The sequence below is a fragment of the Carassius carassius genome, chromosome 40 (genome assembly GCF_963082965.1).
Source record: "Carassius carassius chromosome 40, fCarCar2.1, whole genome shotgun sequence".
In the NCBI taxonomy this organism is placed as follows: domain Eukaryota; kingdom Metazoa; phylum Chordata; class Actinopteri; order Cypriniformes; family Cyprinidae; genus Carassius; species Carassius carassius.
Window position 1 is genome coordinate 1,630,913 of NC_081794.1, and position 9,234 is coordinate 1,640,146.

At 37.2% G+C, this 9,234-nt stretch overlaps 1 pseudogene; it reads left to right on the forward strand.

The window, feature by feature from the left end:
* The first annotated feature begins 6,353 nt into the window (after window positions 1-6,353).
* LOC132122571 (somatostatin receptor type 2-like) lies at window positions 6,354-8,399 on the forward strand (annotated as a pseudogene).
* Window positions 8,400-9,234: the final 835 nt, after the last annotated feature.

The window sequence follows — 9,234 nt, forward strand, 5'->3', positions numbered from 1 at the left end:
CCAAGAGAAGCTAAACTGTATGTGTCCAGTGCGAGCACTGGACACATACGTCCACAGAGCTGCCCTGTGGAGAAAATCCGACCAACTGCTTGTTTGCTATGGTCCTTCTAACAAGGGTTCTCCTGCCACCAAGCAGACCCTTAGTCGCTGGATAGTCGAGGCTATCAACGTCTCCTATGAGTCCTCTGGTCTTCCCCCTCCTTTGGGGGCCAAGGCTCACTCTACTCGGGGTATGGCGGCCTCCAAGGCCTTCTCAGCAGGTGTGTCCCACTTGGACATCTGCAACGCTGCGGGGTGGTCCACGCCCTCCACATTTGTCCGATTTTACAATCTTGACATGCGAGCCACGCCGGGCTCTTCTGTTCTCTCGTCTTAGCTGTGCTCTTCGGATACACACTAGGCAGGGATTTGGAAGTCTGGCAGCGTTGGCACATCGTTCCCCAAAGCGCTAGACGCAGCTCGAGTTCCTGAAAAGGAACGCCTCAAGGTTACGTATGTAACCCTAGTTCCTTGAAGGAACGAGACGCTGCGTCGCAAAGCCATACTCCCGGCACCCCTGCCGGCGCTTGCTTCCCTACTCGAAGCTGAGGCCAGCTGCACGGCACGTGCTTTTATAGCTTCCTGGTCGCTACGTCACCCCGCCCGTGACGTCACGCCTTTCCGATGGACGGATTGCACACGATATTCAGAGTCGGTCTCGTCAGGGACGTTCCCCAAAGCGCTAGACGCAGCGTCTCGTTCCTTCAAGGAACTAGGGTTACATACGTAACCTTGAGGCGATATATTTTTGGTGTCCATATTACATTAGGTCTTAACATCATCCAGAAAATTTTATAATTTTATATATATTTACATAAAAAGAAAAGGATGTTTTGTGATTGTGTGTACTGTACTAACACAATTGAAAATATGCTGAAATGTTTGAAAAAAAGTGCACTTTCGATGATATCTGTAGTGATATTAGCACTAAGAGTTTTGAAAATTTATTTTCAATAAATGCCTGTGAAAATTGTGCCAGAGCAATTCAAATAAACTGTAAAAAAAAAAAATATATATTTATACAATATTGTCTACATTAGTTACAGCAGAACCGTTGTGCTTCTCTGAGAAACACATCTTGATCAATGATTCAGTGATTCTATTCACTGAGTCACTTGCTGTGTTCCTGAATAAAGCATCCATTTGAACAAATCAGCTGCACGAATGATTCAATGACTTATTCATTAAGACTTTATCTTGCCCCCATTCTTCTGGCCATTTTAGTTTCATAATTAAAATATCATTTCATTTTTAATTTCAGATTTTTATATAATCTAATTATCATTTTTAATTTCATTTATGCTTAAGATGCAGCTTCTATGCCCCTTCTGCATGCAAAAAATTAATTTTGTTGATCCTGATTTCATTTGATTGGTTACTAACATCTATATAATGTCTACAACATCATGTATGTATTTTTATATCAAATAATTTTAGGGAAAATGCCCTGGAAATCAAACTAGCAAAAATAATCCCTTATTGAAAAGATGTTAATCATCACAGAGAATATGAAACCAGAACAAAAACACACCCAGCTAAATATTATCATCCACAAAATCCAAGACCTTTTTGTCAACATTGTACACTCTTAATAGGATGCTCAGGAAATTGGTCTGCGAAATCGCAGACAGTTAATAATGAGACTGCAAATATTATATAAAGCAGTCCTGGAAAAATGGTGCATGAGTCCTTAAGTACATTAAGTTAACCATTTAATAAAAACTGCAGTAATTCTTTTAAAAGTCAAATCTGTTGTCAGTGTTGAGGAACAGCAGTAGGTTTAGGTTTGGACTGCTTTAAATCTCAATTCTTAATTACTTTTTGTGACTCTTAACTTTCTGTCTAACAAAAATTAGCACACACACACACACACATACACTTCCAGTGATTAGAGCCATTAATCTCGAGTGGAAAACAAAGACCAGAGCGAACAAATGCTTCCTCTAAACACATTTATTTCTGGTGACGACCCAGCTCCTAGAGTTATAATTGACCACACAAATAAGACTAACAGCCCTTCAGCATTTCCTAAAGTCTCTAACAAACAGACATCACCATTCCTTCGCTGGAGAACCAGAGAATGATCTTCTCAGGGATATTTGCTCTTGGCAATGTCAAGGTTTCCAGATGCTGTGCTGTTTCAGAAACACAGCTGCTCGAGGCAAAGCAAGACCACCAAACTAAAGCACGATCCATATGGACAACCGCAGAAGAGGAACTAAGGACAAGCCAGTGCTGTAATTGATCTTATGTATATGTGTGTGTATATGTATATATAGTACTTAAAGGTAGTAGGGCTTTAAATTCCAGCGTTTTATAAAGATTATTTTAAGAAGAAGATAAAGCCTTTGTTTCCAAACTCAGTCATTATATTTGGGAGAAGAACACACAATCTATTAACTGAAAGTAGGCTAGGCTGTAATACGAATTTGATTGAATATTAGCATAAGCGAGAAACTGATTTTCAAAGTTTAACCAATGAAACTGCCAAGAGAGCGCCATTAAACATTTGCATACAGATTACAATGAGTTACATACAGTTATTACTTTAATAACACCATGGTAAACTATGAAGCATCTGCCAAGATCAAACACCAACATGTGTGTATAAAATGTGAGCCTGGAGCACAAAAGCAGTCTTGAGTGTCTGGGGTATACAGTATTTGTAGCAATAGCCCAAAAATCATTGTATGGGTCAGAATTATGAATTTTTCTTTTATGCCAAAAATCATTAGGATATTAAGTTAAGATCATGTTCCATGAAGATATTTATTAAATTTCCTACCATGAATATATCAAAACTTAATGTTTGATTAGTAATATGCATTGCTAAGAATTGATTTGAACAACTTTAAAGATCATTTTCTCAATATTTAGATTTTTTTTTTTGCTCCCTCAGATTCCAGATTTTCAAATAGTTGTATCTCATCCAAATATTGTCCTCCTAACAAACCACACATCAATGGAAAGATTATTTATTCAGCTTTCAGATTATGTATGAATCCCAATTTCCAAAAATGTACCCTTAAGACGAATTCTGGAAAAGTTGGAGCAACTAATTTCTAATTAGTGACCCAAAAAATATCATTCTTTTTTGCTTCAAGATCAATATGCTCTTTAAAAGGTAAACTGTACAAACATATTTAATGTTGAAACACTGATCTCTGCACACCAAGTAAAGCAATAATATCATTACTGTATATACGACACTGAGGATTGAGTATCATTATACAAGCTCGTATTATGCAAGAACTTGTAATGACACAAGTGTCTAGAACATGGGAACAGAAAAACAAACAAACATTTCAACCATTTATTAGTTTTCTGGATTTTCAATTCCAATCTACAAAACATGCATATTTAATATCATGGAAATTATATTTTTTCATTTTCAATGCAAGAGCATTTTTCACAGCCCTTCAGGCGACTACAACTGTTGTTTCTGAACATTTGATAAGGATCCGGCAAACCTGGTGTTGCATTTAAATACTGCAGATAATCAAAACTGGGTGGCGTAATTAACTCTGGGTCACAATAAAATAAATAAATAAATAAATAAAAAGCCAAACAAAGTGCATAACGTGCTCCAGCCTGCCATCACTAACAAATATTTCATTGTGTAAAGAGAAAGAAATGTGATGCAAACACACCATGAAATTATACACATATAAAGCAAAGAAGGAAAAGTAAAAACTAAGGCTAAGGGTTTCTTACCCCTGCAGCAAATCCCAGACTGAAAAAAAGATACACTGTAAAATCAACAACAGTAAATAAGTTGACAGCTGTAGTTGCCAAAAATTGTTCATAACAATAGAGTACTAACAGTTTAGGTTTTAAAGACTGAACTTTAATTTACAGTAAAACTTGTATATTTTATTAACTGATATAATATACCAACCTTATGACCTGGTGAAATATACAAAACATGCAACACTAAAACAATGCAATAAACATTTAACAACATTAAAATTTGTTTAACTGTCATCCACAAACAAAAAAAAGCATCATTTATTATTTAAACAAAAAATATCAAATGTGAGCTTTGAGTTTTTTACTGTAAATTATAAGGTAAAATTATTTTTTACTTCCAAAAATCTTACACCTAACAGTATCCATCTGTTCAATTGAAGTCATCTTTTAAATCCCCTGCATGTTCTAACAAAACCATTTCTGGTACCCATTAACTTTTATAGCATGAAAAATAAATACTTTGGAAGTCTACCAGCAACTATGCCTTTAGCTTTCATTATATGGAATTTTAGTGAAGACATTTTGTAAATTTCCTACCTTTTGATTAGAAATATGCATTGCTAAAGACTTCATTTCGATTTTTTAAATATTAAGGTTTTATTTTTATTTTTTTGCACCTTCAGATTCCAGATTTTCAACTGTGTTTTAAAGGACCCTCGTCAGCTACATTCACATTCTGATTTACCTGACTAAACATTTTAGAAGTTTAAAGCTAAATTAATGTTGCAAAGTAGTGGATTTACTGAAATAGAAAGAAACTTCACTAGTTATATATTTTTTCTACATGCAGGATTATTCTGGAAGGATTTGGAAACGTATTAGGACAAAATAATGCGTTAACCTTTCGGTGAAAAAATAAATAATTATATATACATAAAACTATAAATATAATGTGCTTCTTGATATGGTGACCTGCTGCTGCTTTATATACTGTAAAACATAATAATAAAATAATAAAATAGAATCTGTAATAAAACAAAGATTACTTGAGTACATTTTGTAATAAAATACTTTTTTTATTATTATTAGGAGCAACATTATTAGGAGTTAACATTGTTTGGAAGAATTTTTTATTTTTTTTTACTGTAGTCTATACAGAATATTAAAAAGAAGAAGAAGAACAGAATAATAAATATGTCAATAATATTATAAATAAATAAAATATTAATTATAAATAAAATTGAATAATAATACAATTATCAAATTATTAAATATCAATTTTATGAAATTTTATTCAATATTTTTTTGGTGCCCCAACTTTATTATCCTGTGCTCTGATACTTACACGTTGCTTTATATTCAAGTGACCTAAGTTTGAACCCCGTTCAAATTATATTCCAATCCCATCAATGATACAATTTAATACTTTTTATATTGCATTATTTCTCTAATCAACCTTTTCTTATCTCTAGCCCTTTATCTTTTTATTTTTGTCATGTGTTCTTTAATTAGCTCCTTTATATTTGCTCTTCAGTTATTACTCTCCTTTTATCTCATCTCTTTTCTCATTTATTTGCTCTAATTTCTTGTTTGATAACGACAGCTTTCTTGGAAACTCATCTGGTTATCTATCCTGTGCTGCTTCTCGTCTCCTTTATGGTGAGCAGACGGTGGTTTCTTTCGTGACACTAACCATATAAACTCCATATCAAGTCCATCAGGGTTGTTCATTGAAGTTTGACGGTTTTAAAACATCAGGGGACCACAAACTGAAATATTAAAATGATTTCCATCACAAAGAACATCACTATATATATATATATACATTATACTGGATTTCTCTTCAGGAACTGTTACCGGAAAAATTGTAAAGATTTAAAAATAAAGCATTCACTATGTGCATTTGAGATCTGTAATTCGGTTTAAGATTAACTAAAATAAATCAGAGAACAGAGATGAAAGATAAAAGGGGGATAAACAGAAATAATGGAACTAATTAAAGACAAAATAACATGCAAGACAAAGGAACAAAGAGATGCACAGATGAGACCTAGAACACGCATGAAAGGTTGTTGGAGGAAAGTTTTCAGAACGTTTTGAATCAAATCCTAGTTCTTCTTATTCTTAGAAACCACATGTTATTTGTAAGCCCGGTATGTTCCTTGTTAAGAGATACAAGAAAACTCAAGCCCAGAGCAGGGAAACCAAATGCCGACCGTGTAGATTTATTTGGAGAGGTCTGGATACCTGTCTTCAACTCACTCGAGGCCCTTTAAACCTCTAAATAAGCTTAAAGCTTTTCCAAGTTTACAGTAACATGCCAAAGGAAAGTCCAAATTCTAGGAATGATTTCATGGAATTGGGAGCAGAGCGACCTCCAAAACAATCTGCATGTTGCATAAAGACATATCTACTACCAAAACGGTGGATAATTTACTCTTATCCTGGGAAGTTCACTGTGAGATCTGCGGCATTCCAACTATGCGTGTCCGAGGAGGAACAGGACTAAGGTGATCGCTCATTGCCCTTTTATCTGCAACCGTTTCCACCCGCCGAGGCCTTGAGAGTGATAAATTATTTACTGACCAACAATCGACGAGAAATATAAACACTGAAGGGGGGAACGCAGCACATTAAAACAAGCAGAGGGAGACAGGCCAGATTCATCACGCATCCTTTGGGGACGTATTTGGAAAGTGGGTGGCCCAGAGGGGAAGTTGGGGGTTGATCGGCTCAGATTGACCCCCCACTGAACTGCGAGGAAAGGGAGGAAACAGAGGGGTGGAGAGAAGGAGGAAAATGTGAGCAAGGGAGTGTGAAAGAAAGAGCCTGGATGGACCTTCTGACAAGGGTGTTTAGTTATGAAAACAAAAGTATTGTAACAGATGGCACCCTGGAAACCTCTTAACAGCGGATTGGAACGAGCCGGCGCAGCTTATCGGAGTCAGCGGATGACTCTATGCACACACACACACACACTTTGGACGCTGCAGGGGGGATATATAAGATCTCACTAGGAGGGTCAAACACCCAGTAGGTTTCCAGATCTTTCAAGCAGTCGTTTGAGTGCCAGCTCTTTTTGGGTGAAGCCTGTTTATCCTCCAAGTTTATGCTGAAATCTCTTCAAAGAGCAATTGGGAGAAGCTCTCGAGATTGGAAAAAAAAATAAACCAGCTTCAAGGACAAGGTGGATGCAAACCTGAGGAGATCAATAACTCATTTTGGCAAGATCCGGTACATTTGAACAACAAACTGTTTTTGAGCAGAACACTTGTCAAGTTTTAATTCGATTGGACTTCTGCGAGGATTACAAACCACTTTTGAGCAGAAATTTTTGCAAGATCTAATACATTTTGAACATCTTCAAGGACTACAATCCAGTTTCTTCCAGATAGTTCGGCGATTTCCTATACATTTGTACTTTGCAAGGATTACAAACTGTTTTTGACCAGAACATTTGTCAATTTCTAATTCATTTGAACTTCTGCAAAGATTGCAAACCGTATTTTTCGAGAAATTTCATCAAGTTACAATGCTACCTTAAAACTTCTCTTGCAACCACTACAAACCATTTTTGACATTTTGTCAAGCTCTAATACATTGAACTTCTCCTGCGACGACTATACAAACCATTTTTGGAAATTTCATCAAGATTGAATACATCCGATCTTCTCCTACAAGAACTACGAACCGTTTCTGACCAGAAATGGAAACCTCAAAACCTTTGGGAATGTTTTACGACAACGTGTCGATCGTAGATCTGGACAGCAGCGCGATTAACAACATCTACATTCGGGAGGACTTCGATGCTTTCACTGTTACCGTGGCCGTCTTGTACCTGGCCGTGTGCATCGTGGGATTGGCCGGGAACTCGCTGGTCATCGTCACCATTCTGAAACTGGACAAAATGTCTTCGGCGACCACCGTCTACATTTTCAACTTGGCTTTGGCGGACGGCCTCTTCATGGTCGGACTCCCGTTCATCGCCATCCAAAACTTCCAGGACCAGTGGATCTTCGGAGAAGCCGTTTGTAAGCTGGTTATGGTTCTGGATGGCATCAATCAGTTCACAAGCGTGTTCTGCTTAACGGTGATGAGTGTTGATCGTTATATGGCTCTTGTAGACCCGGTGCGCTTCGCTCGTTGGCGGACACCTCGACGTGCGAAAATCATCGCTACATTAATGTGGTTCATCTCTCTGTTTCCAGTGCTTCCGATGGCTATACACTTTTCTGCCAGCTATGGTTTGTGCACCGTTGACCCTGATGTTGCATCTGACTCCTGGTGGCTGGCCTTTCTTAGCTATACATTCGTACTGGGCTTCGCCTTGCCATTCACCGTAATGATCGTGTTTTACACGGCACTTCTAGTGACTCTGAGAAACGCCAGAGAGCAAACGTCTTCAATGGAAAGTCACAAGTTTGAGACACAGGTTACTAAGATGGTAGTGGCGGTTGTTTTGGTGTTTGGAATCTGCTGGCTGCCATTCTACGTCTTCAACTTTTGCTCTCTGTACCAAATAGACCCGGTGCTTGATTTCGCGCGTGGCTTTGAGTTTGTGGTGCTGCTTTCGTACTCGTGGAGCTGCGCCAATCCAATACTGTACGCATGTTTGTCAGAAACCTTTCGAAGGCATTTCCACACCCTCCTTTGCCCTCACAAGAGCTCACGGACTCACTGTGACAGAGACACCGAGGGCTTTGTTTTGCATGACACCAACGTACAAAGCATGCTGGCTTAGTATGTCTTTCTTTTAAATATTTAGAACGGTTAGTGTTGCAATGCATAAACAGACTATCTTTGCCCACCACATTTTTTTTTGTAAAATGTGCAATTGCTTCTGTGCAATAGAGAAAAATACATGAGCAGTCTGAGGCGTGGAAGTCAATAATGTTATTTTGCCAAAAAGCAGGTTGCTTGGTTTCCGTGCAAAGGAAGGGCAGTGTTGTAAGGATGATTATGCAATTTCTGCCCTCCTGTACAAGTGCTGTCAAACTGATTGTGGACTTCGTGATGATGTCATGGTTGTCATGGCATCCAGCTTGGACCAAATATTTGAGGATTTTTGTGTGACTGTTACAGAATGACACATGAAAAAGGAATGTGTCTGTGAAACAGTTGATAAATACGATGTTAATGGCCAACATCTGTTTAAATAACTCTCATATATAATCTACACTGGGTTGTGCATATTGTTATTATTTGATATATTCTTTTGGGGGGGGGGTTGCTTTTATCTTTTCTTTGAACTAGTGCTGTCAAATGATTAATCGCGATTAATCGCATCCAAAATAAAGGTTTTTGTTTGATATTAATATTTTACATTATTGCATGTATACAATATTTCCATATATTTGGGGGGGGGTAACAGTATATTACTTTCTATATATGTAATTTATCATTGTTCATACACATTAAAATTCATAGATAATGACAAAGTGTGTAATTCTATTTGTTCAAGTAATAAGTAATGGATTATTAAAACATTTATGAATCTCTGAGTTC